We start from the raw sequence: 22,849 nt of genomic DNA on the forward strand, positions 1-22,849 counted from the left end.
ATTGGACCACATTAATTCTAAATTGCACCACCAACCATTAACAGCCGGGATTGTCTGTTTAGTGTATAAGTTGATTATAGGAGTGTTTATTGAGATTTCCGCCATTCCTCTGTGACCACAGCACGTATCGATTCTTTACTTGTTAACCCTCATTAAATATGGTTTTAATAAGCAAATTGGTGGGTAATCAACATGTGATTGCAGACTTATTAAAGAGGCATTAAAAAGCTAGTTAAGAGCAGCCATTTGGAGAAGGAGCCCTTCCGGCGGCAGTTAGACACAGAAGCCAAAGTGACCGCCGTTTGCACCGGCCCCGCCTGTGGGCTGAGCCACCCGCAGGCCGCTCTGTGGGTAGGATAAACCTAATGCACCCAACCAATCAGCAGCTGAAGTTTCTGAAGGCCTGCAGTCAGAGCTTTTTTTCTGGGGAAAGAGGTGGTGGAACTCAGTGGGTTGCCCTCAGAGAAAATGGTCACATGGCTGGTGGCCCCGCCCCCTGATCTCCAGACAGAGGGGAGTTGAGATTGCTCTCGCGCGGAGGGCAATCTCAACTCCCCTCTGTCTGGAGATCAGGGGGCGGGGCCACCAGCCATGTGACCATTTTCAAGAGGTTCCGGAACTCCGTTCCCCCGCGTCCCAGCTGAAAAAAATCCCTGCCTGCAGTTAAGGGCCGTTGTCATCTGCTTTGGGCTTCATGTGTTGCAGGCCTCGCCCTGGCTGGCTCCTGCTGTCAACGAAAGGGCTCAGCCTAGCAACATGGGACATACCAATGAGCACCATGAATAGGACTCTCGAAAGCTCATACCCTCGAAATGGAGTCGGTCTAAGGTGCTACTGGACCCAAATCTTGCTTTTCTATCAACAGTCCCCACAACCAGTTTCTAAATATCTGGGATGAGAGGGAAAGTTTTCCAAAATGGAGGCGGACGTGGTTTTCCTGGTCAAGCTTATGCTCTCCAGCATCTCTCATTCAGCACAGGGCAGGAGAGGGCACGGCTGCCCTCTTCTGGGGAAAACATTAATCCAGCCCCCTCAGCAACAGTTGACATTTGGGAAGAGGTGCAATTAAGTACCACACGACAGGCAGATATTCAACAGGTGGAACTTCCCCCGTCAATACATATCTGCATTTTGTCGTGAGCTGCTTGGAGCATTTTTCTTAAAGCAGAAAGACAGCATACAAATGGGCTAATAAAACATAGAAGGTGCACCTGAGGATTCGAGTCCATTGGCACCTGAGAGACCAACAAGATTTCCAGGGTATAAACTTTTGAGAGACAAAGCTCCCTTCTTCAAATGCAGGGAGGAAAGGAGATCTCTGAGCCTTTAAACGTACCTTTACATCTGGGCTCCCTTATTTGCTTCACACCTCCCACCTCCTGGCTGGGATATAAAGGCTCAGGGATGTGGGTTTCATATCTACTTGTCTAAAAAAACTGCAAGGATGACTTGCCCTCCTCCCTCTACATATGACAGGGTGTGTGTGTGTGGAACAGGGTATGTGTGTATAACACCGTTCTTATGCGAGCTGCATTGGTTGCTAGTGGAGTGCTGGATCAGATTCAAGGTTCTGGTAATGACCTATAAGGCCCTGTGCGGACCGGGACCGGCATATTTACAGGACCGTCTCTCCCTGTATATTCCCCGGAGGACACTCCAATCAGGGGACAAACAGTAGTTGTTGGTCCCTGGCCCCAAGGAGGCCCGCCTAGCCTCGACTAGAGCCAGGGCCTTTTCGGTCCTGGCTCCCACCTGGTGGAACGCTCTGTCTGCTGAGATCAGGGCCGTTTCCAGACGGCTTACTGGCCCCCGGAACGTCGCACCATGTTGCGGGGAAAACATGAAATATCGCGTTTTCTCGCACGAGTTTTGCGCGACGTCATGCAACGTCACGCAAAACTCGCGCGAGAAAACACAATATTCCGCATTTTCCCCGCAACGTGGCGCGACGTTCCGGGGGCCAGTAAGCCGTCTGGAAACAGCCCAGGGCCCGGCAGGACCTACTATCCTTCCGCCGGGCCTGCAAGACAGAGTTGTTCCGCCAGGCATATGGCTGAGGCTGAGCCTCCACCGGCCTGAAAAAAAATGGGTGCATAAAATCTTAACCCTCCCTGTGAAGGCTGTCCACCATCCTGTTTTAAATGTGTATTAATAGAAATACAGTGCTGTTTTAATGATGTTTTAATGGAGATGAATTTTTATTGTACTTTAATATGTTGTTATCCGCCCTGAGCCCACTCGCGGGGAGGGTGGAATAGACATTTGAAATAAATAAAAATAAATAATTTTTAAATGAATGGGTTAAAGGTTAGAGAACAAGAGGAGAATTGGTTTAGAAGGATGGTGGGGTACTTAGAAACGTTTAAACAATTTGAGATGATTAGTCGGTTGATAGGAAATTGAGAGGTTAATTTAATTATAAGGCTAAGTGGAATGAGTTGTACAGGGAGTAATTGTGAACATGAAATAATATTGATGGTTGTTGTGGGTTTTCCGGGCTGTATTGCCGTGGTCTTGGCATTGTAGTTCCTGACGTTTCGCTAGCAGCTGTGGCTGGCATCTTCAGAGGTGTAGCACCAAAAGACAGAGATCTCTCAGTGTCACAGTGTGGAAAAGATGTAGGTCATTTGTATCTGTGACACTGAGAGATCTCTGTCTTTTGGTGCTACACCTCTGAAGATGCCAGCCACAGCTGCTGGCGAAACGTCAGGAACTACAATGCCAAGACCACGGCAATACAGCCCGGAAAACCCACAACAACCATCATTCTCCGGCCGTGAAAGCCTTCAACAATACATGAAATAATATTGTATGGAATAATATTTATGTATCTGCCGCCTGGAGGTCCCTACACAGGTGATGTCGGTGACGGGTTGTTATATTCGGAATAAAACAATAAAGTATTTTATTAAATAAATAAATAAATAAATAATTTTTAAAAAAACTAATACAGTACTTTTGAGTCTGAGCAGTAGGGGGCGGGGTCCAGAAACTCAAACCAAAAGTCTTTCCTAGTCCGTCCAACTGGAGAGACTGAAGATTGATCTGGGGGCCTTCTGCACGCAAAGCATCTGCTCCTCCATTTGCGGGGGGGGGGCTGTGGCTCAGTGGCAGCGCATCTGCTTTGCATGCAGGTGGTCCCATGTTCAGTCCCCAGTATCTCCGTTTGAAAAAAATTGGGGGTGAGAGTTAATGCAGAGCTGCTTAGCTGGGAAAGCATGGAATCACACGCGGTGAAACACTGGCCGTTTCCACACACGTTGAATAATGCACTTCAATGCACTTTAGTTATCCTTTAGAAGTGGATTTTGTGTTCCACACACAAAAACCCAGTTCCAAATGATCACTAAAGAGCATGGAAAGTGCATTATGCAATGTGTGTGGAAGCAGCCACTCTTCAACCTAGTATGTTGCAACGGATAAAACTCACTTTTATTGAAGTTTATTCACATTCGCTTGCACTTTTGTAGCAGCAGAAGAAAAATAGAAACCTAATATAAATAACGCTCTTCGCTATTGCAAGTTACCCGCTAATCGGGCTGCATGTGAGTTTGAGCATGTGTATGAGTGTCATCTCTGCACCCCTACATCCCATGCCATTGTTCTAGGTGTTGAACCATTGCTAAGGCTGTACTTTGATTTCATTTTGCAAACGCTCTAACCATCACTTTCATTTTTCTCGCAGCCTGAGAACCCAGCTGTCTTATCTCTTTTCTTTGAAGCTCACAGAAGTAACCTTGGACTGTCTGAAATGTTACAGTTTACTCTCATGCATTCCCAGACCCTTTCCCCGTGCAAACCTGTGGTCTAGGTGGGAGGGGGAAATGAGTGGGTATTTAGAGCTGTACTTTCTTCAAGTCTCTATTCCTATCAAGGAAGCATGTACTGCTTAGATGCTTTCTTGCCTCTGAGTAATTCTATGGACATATATATGGAAATGATTGGATTTCTGAATAAAACCATTTAACCAAGAGCTTGGACTTCTTGTTGCAATGGTACACAGAGACCTGTCTACCATATCCTGTCATCCATAGCCTGACAACAAGTATGCCTCGTGGAAACTTGCATAGAAGAGCTCTGCATAAGCATCTTGCTCCTTACAGGACCATGAAGAGAGAGAGAACAAAAGGCACAGAAAAAAGAGGAGTCAAAAGCTTCTAGAGCAGACAAAGTGGCCACACACATATGCAATCTGGATCTATAGCAAGGCGAAAAACAGCACCCACAGTGTCAAGGCCTGTTGAGTGGCTTCTATTCCAACAGAAAGGATCAGGTAATAGGTGATGTGAAACACCTCTGCCTGAGACCCTGGATTGCCTCTGCCAGTCAGAACAGATGACTCTCCCAAATGAACGGTCTGACTTAATAGACAACAGCTTCACTTGTTCAACCATAACGGGCAAACCTGAGAATCAGCTACCACCCTCCTGCCAGGCTCCTATCCCTCCCAGGGAAACTCTTGCCCCGGTGGGACCTGAACTCTTCCCAGCTTCCCCGGGGGGGGGTGCCTCTCTCCCAAGTATGCTACTGTAGAAGTAGATTCCTATAACTGCACTGATAACAGAGCCAAAGACTCCAGGATCAAAACACACTGATTTTAGGACTTCCATATCCTTTCTCCAACCCTGAGAGGTGTATGTGCCAAAGTGTCAGGCATCTCCCATCCGTCTGGACTGAAGTTGCTGCTCTAAGCCCTCCCTTTCAAGTGCCTCTTCCTAACTCGCCAGTGAATCATTCAAACAAGGCCTTTTCAAATATGATGGATGGTGAGGAATGTTTGGCAGGCCTTCTGCTGCAGCACAAAGAGATTTCTCCCCCCCCACACACACACAAAACCCCGATATCCTGCCCCCCACCTTCTTCCACCCCACCCCAAGGCTCTGCCTAAGATTTACGGACCAGACTTGCATTATGAGACGAGTGACTTATCGAGCTGTCGTGGGGAGCGTTTTAAGGCAGAATTATAGAGGAGAGGGAAAAGATTTTTACCAAATTAATGAAAAATCAATCTGGCCTCAAAAATCCATTAATGGTCATAATGCACTGGTTACAGAGAGATAGAAACTGCAGAATCCAATAGTGCCTGTTAAATACGTCTCCTTGAATGGAACATCTGGGATAGAACTCATTCCTTCCCCTGTTTACTTTGGGAAGTGGCCCTCGTCCTCATCTTGTCCCTTCTCTTTAGTGCTGGGTACCAGATCTATCAGAGATCCTTTTAAATTCTCCCAGGCTCCCCGCATGGAGAAACTGGCGCTTCCCTTCTGAAAGCAGGGGTGGGGGGGATCTCCCATTTCTGCAGAATGGCTTATTCGTTTACCCAGATATGCTGAGCAGGTAATGATCCATTTAAGACCAGGTAAAGCTATCTACAGGAACTAGACAGTTTAAAAGGGCTTTTTTCCCTCTGCTCAGCGGCTTCTTTTTGTGCCATAGATGCAGGACTCTCTTTTTGCACACAGTCTGCACATCTTCCCTTATGCAGACTGCTCCTATGTATGCTTACTCAGAAGTAAGCCCCATTTTCTTTAAGCTAAACTCCTACCTTGCATCTGCCTCTCTCTCCACTTAGCAAATTTGATGCGATTGCAATTGGCGTGAGGAATTTGTGTGCGCGCATGTCGGGGGCAGTTTGGGGGCCGAGTGGATGATGACTGTTGTGCACTCGACATGGGACTGCCTTTGGAGGCAGCTTGGAAGCTACAACACCTAAGTGGGCAAGACCCTTCTGCAGGATCCTTCCTCTTCCTTACTGCCAAAGGTAATCTGCCAGTGACTCCACATGAAACCAGGCTGGTGGCGGCCCCGTGGTTTTTCCCATCCTTGCTCCCAGCCTTGGAACCTGGGATAGTTTTTTGAAAGACCTTTAATGCTCAACAGATCTGATATTGACCTGTGGCTACCCTTGAACACTGGTGTAGTATAATAATTATACTTGCATTCTTATTTTCAATATTTTATTTGAAACTCTCTGTGCCAACCACCAAGTCATAAAGTTTCTAAATGAATAGACTAAACCATGACTAAACTGGTATGTTATGTCTTCCTGGTATATTCAGATTGCATTTGGCAAGTGTAGGCAAATGTTCCATGGTTGGGGGAGCAACAGACACTGCCCCCCCCCAGCCCAACAGTCCATTCGAGGCATGGCTTGGACTGCAGCTCTGTGTTTTGAAATCTTTTCTTAGCCTGAGTTTTGACTGAAAGATGCCAATGACCCAGTCCAGGCACTTCTAGTAAGCAGGGTTTTTCAGGCTACATGTGTTCCAAATTTAAGCTATCTGGGCAATATGGGAATATTTTAACCATTTGGGGGAGATTTATGCAGGTGTTTCAAAGATCAAGATGGGTAGCCATGTTAGTCTGTCTATAGCAGTAGAAAAGAGCAAGCGTCCGGTAGCACCTATAAAACTAACACAATTTGTGGTAGGGTATGAGCTTTTGCGAACCACAGCTGTGGCTCACGAAAGCTCATACCCTACCACAAATTTTGTTAGTCTTACAGGTGCTACTGGACTCTTGCTCTTTTCTACAAGGTGTTTCACAGCCTCTCTACATCTGACAGATGAAGAACTCTTGTTGGGAGATGCAATGTTAGTGTAACCCCTGTGAGGTTAATTGGTTTAGCCCAGCGGGGTGGAGTCCGAAGCTCGAGGCAGGCTGCTGAGGAGGAGGCTGTTTGCAGGGGAGCTTAATAAATTATAAGCTCTTATCACCTTGAATAAGGTAATCAAAGGTTTGTGTATTGTGTGTAGCTGGTGTTACTGGGGTTGTATTATTTTTGCAGGGCTATAATTCCCAACCAGAAGCCTGAAGCCTGGGGGTGCAGCTGCTTCAAATGGATGAGAGAGGACACCTCATCACTTCTTGGATGCCTTTTCAAGGACATTGTTGATTTGGAGTTTTTTTTTGTATGGTTGTACTTAAAAGTTAATTTTTGTTAAAGTTGTATTTTATTAATTGTTAAAAAGTTTAAAAGAAAAAAAGTTGTTTTCTTAAAATTTTGTGAAAGTTGCTTTCTAAGCCCCATAGAACCCATGTAAAGAGCAGTTACATTAGCAGGAAAGGGTAGTTTAAAAAGACAGAGCTGGTGGCAGGGCAAAGGCTTTGCTCTACACTGGAGCTGTGTGAAGGGGCTGTGAGATGCCAGAAGGGAAACTTCAGCCCATTAGAACCTCTCCGGGTCCAAGTCCTGCTCTGGAAGGCAGCTCCAGCCCGTTTCCACTCCTCGCTGCCCTCTGGTTCCCGTCCCACACAGTTTTAGGCTGGAAAGACTGGAGTCTTCGGGGAGATGAAGATGAAACCCTCTGAGGAGCCATCTCTGCTGGCTGCGTCTCCCTACACTTGATGAATACACGCCGAGGCATCTCATGGAGAGAGACTCTCAGACTGCACAGGTACCAAAATTTTGTTTTTTGCAGTAATTTGGAGGCTGGGCTTGCCTGGAGGCCTGCAGAGTGAAGGGCACCGGGAACATCCGAGACAGCAGAAGGAGCCCTGGTCAGGTGGGCAAAGTACCTGCCCCTCCTTTTTAGCAGGTATTTGGAGCCTGGGCTAGGGCCTTTGCTCTTAGCCAGTGCCTCATAGCCAGCCTCCGGGTGGTGTCTGGAGATCTCCCGGAATTACACCTCCAAACTACAGTGACTAGTTCCCCTGAAGAAAATGGCAGCTTTGGAGGGTAGATTCTATAACATCACATCTCTGCCACCCCAAAGTCTGCCCTCCCCAGGATCCATGCCCAAACCTCCAGGAATGGCTCTGTGTGAACCAGCGTCAGCCTAGGAGGACTTTGTGGCTTATCAATGGCTGCACTGGGAGCCTGTTTGGTTGTCCGTCTTTATTTAAATTGTGTTTGTGTGCATACATGCATGTGTGCAGCACAGTTCATAAGCTTTGAATCCCCAGTGTTGGTGAAAATCAAGGAAACATATTCAATTCAATCAATAAATAGTAAATTTCTGCTTTCTCGGTTATGCAGAAGCAGCAGGGAATTAGAAATCCCTGGGATTCTGTGGGCTGCGCCTTCTGTGGGAACATTTTGCAAAAAGTATCAATGATTCCTGCCTCTATGAAGCAATATCATGCCAACTGAATTAGGGTTCCCAAACTGACCAAGCAAAGAGAACCTGTGCAAATATTGGACATTGTGGGGCTGCCACCATCCGATGCACAGCAGAGTGAATCGCCAAATCCCATAATGCGCTTTGTGTTTGAGGTCCTTGAAAATGCTTTTAAAAGTTGTTAAAGAGCAGGGGGCAGCTTCAAGTATCCCTGGGCAAAGTGAGGACCTGCCCAAGCTGCAATCTGGGCCCAGCCGATTTTGAGCAGGAAAGTTTATTCCTAAATTGCTTGGAAATAGGAGTCCACCCACTTGCGCATGAAACCTTGAAAGCACCGCCATGCTCAGAAGAGACAACAGCAACAGGCAGAGAAAATGTCAGAGGACGGCCCTTCCCCGAATTCCCTGTGAACAGCATCTATGGAAAAGTCTTGCTGCAAGTTAAAAAAAGAAAGGAAGAAGAAGGCACGGCATGGGGAGCCAATGGTAAAGTCTGAAAAATGTAATGAAAGGATTTGGGAGCCTTTAAGATTAGAAAACAGCAGATGCTTGGGCAGCGGTGTGTGACAGAGGCTTAAAAAATCCTGCACAAGGCAGAGGAGGAGAAAAGTGAGAACTTTTTCTCCCTCTCCCATAACCCTAGAATTCATGGGCACCCGAAGAAGTCCGGTCTGGGCAGACAAAGGGACGTACTTTGCTGAAAGAGTAATTTAACTTCTGGAACTCGCTGCTACAAGAGCGAAGATGGACCGTCACCGCTGATCCCACCCACGTGGTACCTCTGCCTTCCAAACCACCCAACCCTAACAGCGAATAGAAGTCGTCAAGGCACCTCCTTCTAGATTCAGAGTGTTCCCATTCTTTGGGAAGGAGTTGGGGCCGGGGGGGGGGGAAGATCTGCACGTGTTCTTTGCTAAAGACTGGTTCCATTAGCTATTTGGTTCGTGGGGCTTTGTTTAGAAGTAAAAATGCCCTGAATTCACGTTTCCATAGTCTGGGGGTGGGGGCACGTGTTCCAAATTGCAGATTTCTGGGTGGGACGGCAAGTACTATGATCGTTTGGAGGCACGCTTCGAGTCATCAAGATTGAGGGAGACATATGCTAATGTCCTGTGTTCAATATATTGTCAAAGGCTTTCATGGCCAGAGAACGATGGTTGTTGTGGATTTTCCGGGCTGTATAGCCGTGGTCTTGGCATTGTAGTTCCTGGCATTTCGCCAGCAGCTGTGACTGGCATCTTCAGAGGTGTAGCACCAAAAGTCTATACAGCCCGGAAAATCCACAGCAACCGGCCTGTGTTCAGGTTGTTCTAGCGATCAAGGAGCCATGGTCTGCCTCAACTTCAGATTTCACTATTTGGGATAGGAATGGAAGGACAAAAAGAGGGATGGACCAGACAGACAAGCAAGCCTTTACCCCCACAAGATGGCCCATTGCACAGAATCCGCATCACCCTTCCTATGGTTTCTTCCATATTTCCCAGCTGTGGCACCAAATCCCCCCTTGCCCCTTCCCGCACCAGCCGACAGAATTCTTTGACATGCTGCTGTGGAGGGGCAGGGCACCTTCAGGGTCCCTGTGGGGGTCTGAAGCGAAAGGTGGAATGAGAAAATCTCCCCTTCCTTCCATTTTCAGAAATAACCCTCTGTCTCCAAGAGGGCCCGCCCCAGATGCCCCAGATGGAGGCGGTGTGGAAAGGCGGGTGTGTTGGGGGGCAGAAGAGGAAAGAATCCAGAAGCATCCCGGAGAGAATCTTTGCGGAGAGAACCTTTCCTGACCCCAGTGGCTGACAACTGAAGCCTCAGCACGTATCCATCGTTTGATGTATCGCTGAATGAATTTACTCATGCAACCATTTTGAAATGCCGTAGCATGTCCGGATGGTTTCAGTACAGGAAGAAGCCAGCTGCTCCTGCATTTTTAAGTTGTAAATAATGTTGTCAGTTTCAATTTGGGATCTAGTCAGTTTCCTCTCCCCCTCCCACCGAATCATTACTTGATTTAAAGTCCTGTGGAGCCCGTACACAGCTCTTTTCCTGGATTCGGAGGGTGGAAGCAAGGAATATAATTTCTTCGAAGTAATTGAACACGCAATTTTCAGTCCATTATTTTCAGCCTTGCTTTACTTCAGGTGCTCTGTTCAGGTTGATTTAAAAAAAAACAAAACCTGAAAATGGGGTATTTCAAAGAAATTCTATTTCTTGCAGTTGAATAGTCAGTGAATTGCTCGTAGTGCAAGTATTACACAAACACACACACGTGTGCGTGTGTGTGTCTGTATTCTAACCCAGTTAATTTTTGCTTGATATGCATCTGAAACTATCACAAAATATATGTGCAGCGTATTCTTCATTCTCTCTTTTATTTCTAGGGCTCATTCAGGTGAACGTGAAAAGTGGAGTCTCCTTAAACAGATTGGAGCCTTTCTTCAAATGTATCTTCCACTTTTGTAACAAGCAGGGCTTTTTTTCTGCTGGAACACTCCAGAACGGCGTTCCGGCAGTTCTCAAAACTGCCCCCCAAGACTCCTGGCCGTTTCAGGCCCAAATTGGGCTTAAACAGGGCCCAGAACGGCAGAAATGAGCCCAAAACGGCCAGGATCGGGCCCGAATTGGCCTGGGACAGGGAGGCGTGCAGACTCGAATCACAGGAGCACTCCCAAGGGTGGCCTTCGTGATGATGTCACTTCCCAGAAGCGATGTCATCTCACAGTCCCAGGAGCACACGTACGCTTTGCATGCTTGCATATGGTAACACTGAGTTACGCCACCTCTTTTCTCAGACAAAAATTCCTGGTAACCATCATCTCCCCATGTCGCTTATCCTGAGCAAAGCCCTACTGCTTTTCTTGGAGTATCTGAGCTTCAGGTATACATGTGGGGGTGTGGGGGGGTGCGCATGCCCAGACAAGTCCAGGTACAAAACTGAGCCATAGAATAGTCTGGAGGCAGAGTATCTCATCTGGGATTTTTAGCATTTCAAAATAGCAAGCCACCCAGAGTCATTCACGCAAGCCAGTATCGCCTAGTGGTTATAACATCAGACTAGGATCTGTGAGACCCAGATTCAAATTCCCACTCTGCCATGGTGCTACTCACTGGGTGACCATGGAACAGTCACACACACTCAGCCAAACCTTCTTCACTGGATCGATATGAGGATATTTTGTTCCAGTGGGGGAAAAGGCAGGGAATAAATGAAGAAGATAAATAAATGCCACTCTGCTGTTGAAACTGATCTGCCTGGATGGGAAACCAGAGGCCAGCCGCTTGGGAGCTCCTGTAGGGAGAAGTGTACAGTAAAGCACCCGGATCTTGGAGCTCTATCCGTATTCCAAGCTCTGAATACTAACCTGCTGCTTCTCTTCAAGTTTCCAGGCTGCTTCTGTTGTGGTGGTTAAGAGCAGCAGGACTCTAACCTGAGTTTGATTCCCCACTCCTCCACTTGAAGCCAGCTGGGTGACCTTGGGTCAGTCACAGCTCTCTCTGAGCTCTCTCAGTCCCACCCACCTCACAGGTTGCCTGATGTGGGGATAATAATGTCACTGATTCGTTAATCGTTCTGGGTGTGGCACTAATCTGTCCAGAAGAGCGGTATATAAGTATAAGGTTATTATTTTCTTTTTCAATGAAAGTGGACGTGTGGCTCTGGCAGTTCCCATTTTATCTCTTTCCTTTTTTCTTTTCTTTTTTGTTCAGTGGGGCTGCTTCTTACCTTCTCTTCTTGTTCTGGGATCCACATATCTGAAGGGCTCATTTCGAGGGGGAACATGCCGGAACACAGTTCCGTAGTGCAAACACAGTTCCGGCAGTTCCCCAAAGAGGTCACATGTCAGGTAGCCCTGCCCACCTGACTCTCGGCCTTTTGGGGCCTGTTTCTGCCTGGATTGGGGCTGAAACAGCCCGGATCAGGCCTCTGATGGGTGGTGGATCACTCTCCTGCTCAGCAGCGGCCTGATCCTGACCATTTTGGGCCCCTTTCCAGCCATTTTCAGCCCCTTTTTGCCATTTTGGGCCCAATTTTGGCCCTGAATGGCCAGGATTGGGTCCAAAACAGCCAGGATAGGGGATGTCAGGGGGTGTGGCATATGCAAATCAGTTATGCTAATGACACACTTCCGGTGATGTCAAGGGGTGTGGCATAATCTAATGAGCTATGCTAATGAGTTATGCTAATGAGTTCCTCCAGCTCTTTTTCTACAAAATGACCCTTGCACATATCTGAAGGGCCTCCTCTCCTGGTATGTACTCCTCTTGCAGCTCTTGGCTTCTGGTGCCCTCCTGTCGATTGGGTACATTTATCAAAGGCCAGTTTATGGGCTTTTTAGGCTGTTGTTCTGGAATTTGTTGCTACCAGAGGAGGCAAGGAGAGAACCCTTTCACAGAGTTTTGTTGTTAAATTTGCTCTAGAATGTAACACAATGGTAAGCTGTTTCAGTTTCTATATTTTAAAAGTGGTCATTTCTTATGTTTGTATATGCTCTGTGCATCTCCATGGCCCTTGGAGAGCCCGTTTGGTGTAGTGGTTAAGAGCAACAGGTCTCTAATCTGGAGAGTCAGGTTTGATTCCCCTCTCCTCCACTTGAAGCCAGCTGGGTGACCTTGGGTCAGTCACAGCTTCTAGGAGCTCTCTCAGCCTCACCCACCTCACAGGGTGATTGTTGTTGTGGGGATAATAATGACATACTTTGTAAACCACTCTGAGTGGGTGTTAAGTCATCCTGAAGGGAGGTATATAAATCAAATGTTGTTGTTGTAGAAGGAAAGGTAGCTTTAAAGTATTTTAAATGCATGCAATTAGATATAGTTTGGCCTTAGGATCCTCTCTGCTGCTCAGAGATTTCCCCCGGGGCCTTCCCTGTCCCACACAAAGGTAAAGTGCGCAGTTTTCTGTATGCATAGAATTGTTTTTGGCTAATTACCCAGACCCCAAAGTCCACAGCCACGAAAGGCAGAGGTGTTCACACGGACAGAAAATGCATGGGGAATGGCTCGATCATCTGACGATCAGGAAGGGGAAACTAGAAATGCTGCAGACAAATTGCACATGCTTTCTTTTTTTATACAATCTACATTTTGAGCTATTTCAACCCCAATCCAGTCTCCTAGCCCCCCTCCCCGCCTCACCTAAGCTTCTTCAGATATTACCAAGGCAAACGAGCATCAAACGTATCAAAAGATTTTCCAGGTATTTTGGAACAGAGAGGCGAATTCTCCCATTACACAGGCTACGTGTCAAACAACCTTTCTGCCTTTCTAGATGAAATAATTCCCCCACATCTAATTTTACAGCGTGCGCCTTTGCAGGTGGGAGATTTTTCAACAAGAAAAAAATTAAGTGGCTCCTCATGAAAGTCAAATGAGTTCCTTATCAAATTGAAAGGACATTTCCCTTCCCCCTCTTTGGGTTTAGCGGATTTCCATTTCCCATCCGCTTAAGAGGTAGATTTTTGAACAAAGTCATTGGGCACAAACTTACACACCTCCTGGCTGCTTTCACGGCGCAGCTTCCGTATGCAGGGCAGCGGCACAGAGAATAGATTTTTGCTCCTGAAGGAGCAGCTTTTTCATTTGTAAATGTTAATGCGTGACCCGAGCATGCCCCTCAGCGTCTTTTACCCCATTTTGCAGATGTAGAACGCAGATATGTGCCGTCAAGTTCCAACTGACTTATGGAGACACCAGCGTGAGGTTTTCAAGGCAAGCGAGGAGCAGAGGGGCTCTGCCATAGCCATCCTTGGCACAGCGTCCCTAGTCTTCCCTGGTGGTCTCCCATCCAAATACCAACTGAGGTCCACCCTGCTTAGCTTCTGAAATCAGGCAAGATCTCGGCTATACCATAGCGCCTTTGGTCCCGATGCAGAAAAAGATCCCCTGAAATGACTTTTTAAAAACCCTTCTCTCTAAATAGCAAACTCATAAGAAGTCAATTAATGAGGCTCTTTGGTGGTGGCTCGTTGACGTGCTTCACAGCATGGTGGTGGAGAGTGCCCTCAAGTCAGAGTTGACTTATGGCGACCCCTGGTGGGGTTTTCATGGCAAGAGCTTCACAGAGGTGGTTTGCCATTGTCTGCCTCTGCAACCCTGGTCTTTGAGAGCTCTCCCATCCAGTTACTAACCATGGCCAACCCTGCTTAGCTTCTGAGATCTGACAAGATTGGGCTCACCTGGGCTATCCAGGTCAGGGGACTTCAAAGCATACATTCCAGCCAATCTGCCAACTTCCCTTTTGCCAGGCAGGGACAATGCAGACTCTAGGGAGCAAGGGAACACACGACAATGGCACCTTCAGTGAAGGCAGTATCTCAGTCCCCTCTGATATCTCAGTGGGGAAAGCACCCCTGTGGCAAAGAGGAGGCATGCGTTCGATTCCCAGGAAGGGAGATGTTGGCCAGAAGGCAAAGCCCACTTTTTTAGTCATCATACAAATTAATTTGAACTCAAGATTTAGGATGGCAACGAAGATGGTGACGGGTCTGGAGACCAAGTCCTAGGAGGAAAGCTTGAAGGAGCTCAGTATGTTTAGCCTGGAGGGAAGACGGCTGAGAGGTGATATGAGAACCATCTTCAAGGACTGTCAGATAGAGGATGACACGGAGTTGTTTTCTGCTGCCCCAGAAGGTTGGACCAGAACCAAAACATTGAAATTAAATCAAAAGAGCTTTCGGCTAAACATTAGGAAGAACTTTCTGACAGTCAGAGCGGTCCCTCAGTGGAAGAGGCTTCCTCGGGAGGTGGTGGGCTCTCCGTCTTTGGAGGTTTTTAAGCAGAGGCTAGATGGCCATCAGACAGCGATGCTGATTCTGTGAACCTGGGCAGATCATGAGAGGGAGGGCAGGAAGGGCTACATCAGTGCTTAGTTCTTGCGGCCCCTTCTTACATGCCCAGGGTAAGGCTGATTGCCACTTTGGGGTCAGGAAGCAATTTTTCCCAGGCTAGTTTGACTTGGGATCCTGATGGAGTTTTGCCATCTTCTGGGCATGGAGCAGAAGTCACTGTGTGTGTGTCGGGGAGGGAGTGTAATTGTGAATTTCCTGCATTGTGCAGGGGGTTGGACTAGATGACACTGGAGGTCCCTTCCAACCCTATGATTCTATGATTGTGCTTTGTATCTCTTTACATGAAGAAAAGACAGAATTACATGTTTAAACAACTGAATTTATTGACTCTTTTGTATGCTGCCTTTCTTCCCAAAAAGGGTAGAAACATTTAATTTAAAACAACATTATTATAAACAATGTAAAACAACATTTAAAGTAGCATAGAAATAATTCAATAAATCATAATAAGACACACACACAAACATACAATACCAAGAACTGGGAGAAGGGGCAATAACAGGTACTGAGTATGCCAAGCAAAACAAAAAAGTTTTGACTGACTATCAGCAAACAATAGAAGGGGACGTACGAATCTACTTGGGGAGAATGTTCCAAAATTTTGGTGCTAAGACTGAGGGTCAAGCAACAAGTGACGAATGACACTTGAACGGCAAGTGAACAGACTCACATGTATTCCTCCCTGTTCACTTGCGCTCCACTTGCACTCCACTTGCGCCCATGTGATCAAGTGGAGCTCAAGTGAACAGGGAGGAATACATGTGAATTTGTTCACTTGCCGTTCAAGTGTCATTCGTCACTTGTCGCTTGGCCCTGAGAGTCTCTCTACACCAGACATCTGACGTGTGAAGAACACGTATCAGGAGATGCAATGGTAGACGGGAAGGGTAGTTTAAAACGACAGCGCCGGCAGCAGGGCAAAGGCTTTTCTATATGCTGGAGCTGTGTGAAGGGACTGTGAAATGCCAGGAGGGAAAGTTCAGCCCATGAGAACCTCTCCGGGTCCAAGCCTGGCTCTGGAAAGCAGCTCCAGCCCATTTCCATTCTTCGCTGCCCTCCTGGTTGCGGTCCCACCCAGTTTTAGACTGGGGAGGTGAAATTGACAGAGCCTTTGAGGAGGCAAAGATGAAACGGACAAACCCTCTGAGGAGCGATCTCCACCAGCTCTGTCTTTTTAAACTACACTTCCTGGCTAATATTGCGTCTCCCTACACTTGACGAACACGTGCTGAGGCATCTCGGGTAGACAGACTCTGAGAAGACCTTCTCTCAGATTGCCAGCGGTTTACCTTCCGATGGTAAGGTAAAGGTAAAAGTAGTTCCCTGTGCAAGCACTGAGTCATTACTGACCCATGGAGGGACATCGCATCACGATGTTTTCTCAGCAGATTTTTTGTTACGAGGTGGTTTGCCTTGGCCTTCCCCAGTCATCTACCCTTTACCCCCAGGAACCTGGGTACTCATTTTACCAACCTCGGAGGGATGGAAGGCTGAGTCAACCTTGAGCCGGATACCTGAACCCAGCTTCCGCCAGGATCGAACTCAGGTTGTGAGCAGAGCTTGGGCTGCAGTACTGCAGCTTACCACTCTGCGCCACGGGGCTCAGGTGGTAGAGGCACCCAAAGCAGGACCTCAGAAGATGACCAGAGTGAACAGGTAGGTTCATATGGGAGAAAGTGGTCTTTAAGGAATGGTTGGACAGACGGACGGATGGAGGTCACTGTGGAGGAATGTCCTCCACCCTAGAATTCACCCCAATATTTCAACTCTTGGCACTCCACGGGAAGCTGGCTGCAAACGCGTAACTGGAAGGAAGGGGGGGTGCAGTTTGAGCCATCGAGTGCAAGCACAGGAGTGCTTACATATGCTAATCGCTTTGGCTAAAGTAGGACAGTAGTTAACCATCTCACACCTTGGCCGTTTCCAGACGGCCCCCCGCCTCGCGAAACGTCGCGCGTCGTCGCGTGTCATTGCGCAGAAAACGCGAAATATCGCGTTTTCTCGCGCGAGTTTTGCGCGACGTCGCACAAAACTCGCGCGAGAAAACGCGATATTTCGCGTTTTCTGCGCAACGACGCGCGACGACGCGCGACGTTTCGCGAGGCAGGGGGCCGTCTGGAAACGGCCCTTGCTAGAATGCTGAACCTGGAGGGGAAGAGAGAGCAAAACTACTAGAATGTCTTCTTTTCTTCTTGCAGCAAGATCAAAATAACTCCAGGGGAGAACTGGCTCTCCAAGGGCAGACTATAAATTCCCAGGAAATTGGAAGAAGCTCTTTTCCATCTTGCTGTCCTCCTTGGATAAGCGCAAGCCATGACGGGCAAAATCTTTACCTAAGGCCTCCACCTTGCCCACATGGCAGGGGACAATGGGAAGAAGTCCCAATCCAGAGAACTAAGGTAATGTAGGGAAAGAGGACTGCACATTTTCATGTCTTCTTTGTTCCCTTGCTCAGCCTGAATGCTCGAACCGACAATGTGTATTCTTTTTATTCTTGTATTAATCTTTCTTATAATTTAGAAGTTCTAAGCCTGAACTCTGGAAACTCACCACGCCTATTTGGCCTTTCTATCTGAAGTGCGGTAACAGGGGAGGGCAGCAGGGCCTGAATGGCAATGGAGATCCAGAGTGCTGGACATCAACATCATCTAGAAGGAGATACTGTCAGAGTTGCTGTTGGCAGGAAGTGATGCCCAGATACCTGGCGGGAGGGTGGAGAGCCAGCATTACCTTCTCTGTGGTTTGTGCCCGCACAATGACATCACTTCTGGGCAACGCTTTCATGCAGGTGCAGGAAAGCGTGCGCGCTTCTCAGCAGGCCAATTTGGGCCCCCATTTGGCCCATTTGGGATCCAAATTGGCCTGCTGAAAAGCAAAGGAGTGCTTTCAGGGTGGTGCAATGACATCACACCCAGGAAGTGATGTCATTGCACTGCCCCAGGAGCATGCCCAAGGGACCTGTTCCCATGCCTTTCCCCCCCGCTGGCCAGGTGAGTGGCTCCCACAACTGGCGTGATGACATCAGTTTTGGAAGTGACGTTGCTGCACTCCCAGGAAGTGTGCACACAGCACGTGTTCTCTGGGTGCCTGCTGGTGATGGGCAACCTCCAGGGACCTTGCTACTCCCTGCCGATCACTGGGTGATTGCTGGGTGAGTGGGCAAATCCCCAGGAGTTTGCCTGCCACTGGTAGGCATCTAGAAACCCTATGCAGAGACCCAGTTTAGTGTAGTGGTTAAGAGTGGCAGGACTCTAATCTGGAGAGCCAGGTTCGATTCCCCACTCCTCTGCTTGAAGCCAGCTGGGTGACCTTGGATCAGTCACAGCTCTTTCAGAGTTCTCTCAGCCCCACCCACCTCACAGGGTGATTGTTGTGAGGATAATAATAGACTTTGTAAACTGCTCTGAGAGGGCATTAAGTTGTCCTGAAGGGCAGTATATAAATCAAATGTTGTTGTTGTTGGTTGTTGTGGGTTTTCCGGGCTGTATTGCCGTGGTCTTGGCATTGTAGTTCCTGACGTTTCTGACAATACGTTGTTGTTGTTGTTATTGTTGTTGTGAGTCACTTCATGCGCACCTTTCAGAAACTCTCTGTCTTAATAGTTCTTCTGGGGCCTAGTTCTTACTACAGTAGTCAGCTTGTATCTGCTGTGTATCATTTTAGACTGGTGTCACATATTTGAATACTCCTCTATACAAAAAAAACATTTCCCTGGAATGAGAAAACTAACATATCTGGTCAAAGAATTGTAACCTGCCTTTCTGTCTGACATGCTACTTTTCTATGTGTTCCATCATTCCATCATTTAAGCCCCCACAAACTTGCTTAAGTGGTTAATCCTAGACACAGGCCAAAGTTGGATGTCTCAGTGGGAACGAGGTCTCAGATGCTATGAGTTATGTAGGCCTAAGAATTTCGGGGGGGGGGGGGGGCGCTTTTGATACCTTGTGGAGTGGTCCTGCTCCAATGCCGCACTCGAAAGCTGCAGAGGTCCCTTTGGCCCCCAAAGCAATTTCCAAACTACGGCTGCAATCAATGTAGCACTTAATACTTTCTCACACAGCTGAAAGATTTTAAAGCCATGGAGGGCAGGAGGGGCCTTTTAAACAATCAAAATCTTTATTAATTTCTGTTAGCATGATCAGTAGAGCAAGGATTATGAAACCTTACCTGGGACATGGAGTAGGGGATGCGCAACACTGCATGAACCATCAATCTTGCAAGGCGCAAGTGGCGTGGCAGAAGCAAAACTTCTTATAGGGCCGCCTGGGTGAAAAATTATTCATACAACTGCAGTGGTTTCTGCTCAGTCAATCACGGCCAGAACCCTTCTAGATCCAGAAATCTGGACTGTGCTCTCTGACACCAGCAATTTTTTTTTTTTTGTAAACTATAAAAAAAAAACTTGCTTCCCTACCTTTGCAAGTTCTAGGGTTTTTTTCCAGAAATAATTTTAATAACAATTTTCCTCAAAGTCAATTACTGAAATATTTCAAATATTTTTTTCCCAAATTCGAATGTACTTATTACAAATGGGCTGACGGAAAGGAGGGTCCCTCTACTTGAGAAGTGTTCGTATTTACAATTCATCAAGTCTTCACCAAAATGTGGACGCTCTGCAGTGTCCCTGAAATCTCCCCGGCTCATCCATTATGAACCTCCTCTCTCTGTGTTCTTTTGCTATTCTTGCTCCCTTTGTTCCTTCCTCCCTTTCTTCCAATCTGTTGTCTCCCCACCACCGCCACCACCAATTCCAAGCTGAAAATTATGGACGTTCCTTGAACGCGAATGGAACAGCAGGCTTTGAGTCCAGTGGCAGCTTAGACACCAACAAGATTTTCAGAGTGCAAGCTTTCGAGATGCCAAGCTCCCTTTTCCAGATTCCGATGGCATAATTAGGCTATTCTCACCTCAAAACATCTGTTGATTTCTTAAAATTATAGGCCTGGCAGCCATAATTTGAGATCCAGTGGTTGTATTGCTCTAGGACATGGAAAGCCTACTTGTAAATCTCCATGTTCCCGTGGACATTGGGCCAGTCTCCCTCTCTCAGCCTAACCTACCTCACAAGGTTGTTGTGAAGATAAAATGGGAAGGGAGAACCATGTATGCCAGCCCAAATTTCTTGGAAGAAAAATGGGATAAAATGTACTAGAAAGACAGAAACAGGCTTCCCATTCAAAATACCGAAGAATTAAAAAATAAATCCTTCTCTTTAATGGTTCTGGGCATTTCACCAAAATATCACTAAATATAAATATGCAGGAAGCTTTTCTCCAAACTAATGGTATATCCAAAAGGACTAAACAAAAAATTAAAATCCTTCTTTTGGAACAGATGAAATACATTTTGTTATCAATAGTAATATTCCTTAAATTGCTATTTTTGAGGGATGAGCAGTAAGGCTTTCTCCATTTGAACAGACACAATTAGAATGCACAACAACCACAATTAGAATGCACAATCAGAAGGAAGGAATGTTGAAAATGCATCTTTACTCATGGTAGAAATACACACAATCAGAGGGAGAGCCAGGGCTCTGGCAAAATGGCCATTGAGAACCTAAGAGGTGCCCTCCAAGTGTTCATAGAATCATAGAATCACAGAGTTGGAAGAGGCCATACAGACCATCTAGTCCAACCCCCTGCCCAGTGCAGGATCAGCCTAAAGCATCTCTGACAAGTATTCATCCATTCAGTCCAGCAATCTGTTTCACACAGCAGCCAAGCCAGTTGCCCTGGAGGGCCAAACAAACACAGCATAGAGGCTGAGGCCCTCTCCTGCTATTGCCTCCCAGTTTGCTGCCTCTATAGATCGAGACTGCCTTCAGAGTGTTTCTCTACACGAGACATCCGACACGTGAAGAACACCTGTCGGGAGATGCAATGGTAGCCGGGAAGGGTAGTTTTAAAAGACAGAGCCAGCAGCAGGGCAAAGGCTTGCTGTACACTGGAGCTGTGTGAAGGGGCTGTGAAATGCCAGAAGAAAAACTTCAGCCCATTATGATCTCTCCAGGTCCAAGCCTGACTCTGGAAAGCAGCTCCAGCCCATTTCCATTCCTGGCTGCCCTCTGGTTGCCATCCCACACAGTTTTAGACAGGAGAGGTGAACTGACAGAGCCTTCAAAGATGAAATTAACAAACCCTCTGAGGAGCAATCTCCGCCAGCTCTGTCTTTTTAAACTACGCTTCCCAGCTAACATTGCGTCTCCATACACTTGACAAACACGCACCAAGGAGTCTCGTGTAGAGAGACTCTCAGTCACCATGGCTCGTAGCCACTGGTGGACGTCTCCCACATGTGTCTATCTAGCCCCCCTTTAAAGCCATCTGTGCTCAGCGCCCTTCACTGGCAGTGAACTTGACAGCTGAATTGTTCATTGAATCAAGAAGAATTCCCTTTTGTCTGCCCTGAGCCGACTGCCCATCAACTTCACTGGATGCCCCTAAATTCTCATATTACAGGAGAGATTTAAAAAGCTCTCTCGATCTGCTTTCTTTATCCCGTGCTTAACTTTATAAACCTCTGTTATGTCTTCCCTTAGCCACCCTTTTCCTAGACCCAGAAGTCCTAGACTCGCCGGCCTTTCCTCACAGGACAGGTGCTCCAACTCCTAATCATTGCAGTTGCCCTCTTCTGTGCTTTTTCCTTTTTGAGAGGTGGCCACCAGAATTGCACAAAGTATTCCAAATGAAGCTGCCCGTGGATTTAGACAGGGGCGTTACAGAACTGGCCATTTTATTCTCCATCATTTTTCTAATAAGCTCCAGCGTAGTTTGCCTTTTTCACCGCTGTCACACAATTGACGCTGCTCGTGCTAACAACAGTTGCAGTAGGACTTACTCTCTTTGATGCGGGGTGCCCATTTTGTATTAAAATATGGAGACGGCGTGCAATTTGAGCCAGGGCGAGGTGTTGGCTGTTCATCGGGCAAGCTGCTAGCAAGACCCACTTTGAGCTGAGCTAAAACAAAACATTATACCCTCTAGCAAAAAAATGTGCCCCCAATTTTTTTGGGGGGGGGGGCTGAAAACAGGGATGGAAGTGTTTGATCCACCATTCTGTTCCCAACAGACAAGGCTTCCAGACAAGGCCCAAGAAATACAAGGGACATACATGTGTGTTCAAGTGCAGTCCCAGCAACCTTTTCATTTGGACTAGCTTAAACGTCTCAATACTGGGCTGCCAAGTATAGGATGTTTGGGGGTTCGTTTATTCACTGGGTCACCATAAGTCGGAAGCAACTTGAAGACACATAACACAACTGTTTCAAAGTAATAATCAAGCTTTTGCGTTCTAGAGAATATTTTCAGCTGGATGTTTAGTACCAAAGGGGAAGAAGGTGAGAAAGCTGTTTTAGGGGGGACATTTTCAGCCAACTAAATCTAATCTCTGGTTTTGTTACTCTAAAGAGGATAATATTTTCCCTCAGCCTTATTTTATGATATTTTTGGCTGGTCCTAATAAAGATTTTGGTGGCACTGGATTTTAACACGCCACAGAAGAGGATGAGAAGAAGGAGGTGGCTCTCATGTCACTAGCAACAGATTTAAGGCAGATTAAAAGGATTGCAAACCATGCTGGGAAAGGGTGACAGGTCCTCAAGTTTCCATTACTGAATTTGTTCTATAAATATTTGAAGAATGTGCACATTTGAAGCCACAGAGCAGCACATATATGTGGCAGCCAAGCATTATTTGGGTGGGGGGGGACATTTTTATTGCATATTTTGAGGCACAACCCCCCAAAAAATGGTGGTTGACCTACGGTGTAAATGTGGCGACCTGTCTTTTCTGTTCTTTGTGGAGTTCTGTACAGTGCCTAGGACATGTTGAACAGACGTTTTTTAAAAACCGCAGGATCACACCTCCCTGTGCCACAAAGGTTGTTGAAGCAGCAGCAATGTAGCAGCTGCCAGAAACCTTCCGCTGTCCTTCGCCCCCGGAATCCC

The sequence above is a fragment of the Eublepharis macularius genome, chromosome 7, assembly GCF_028583425.1.
Source record: "Eublepharis macularius isolate TG4126 chromosome 7, MPM_Emac_v1.0, whole genome shotgun sequence".
Taxonomy (NCBI): Eukaryota; Metazoa; Chordata; class Lepidosauria; order Squamata; family Eublepharidae; genus Eublepharis; species Eublepharis macularius.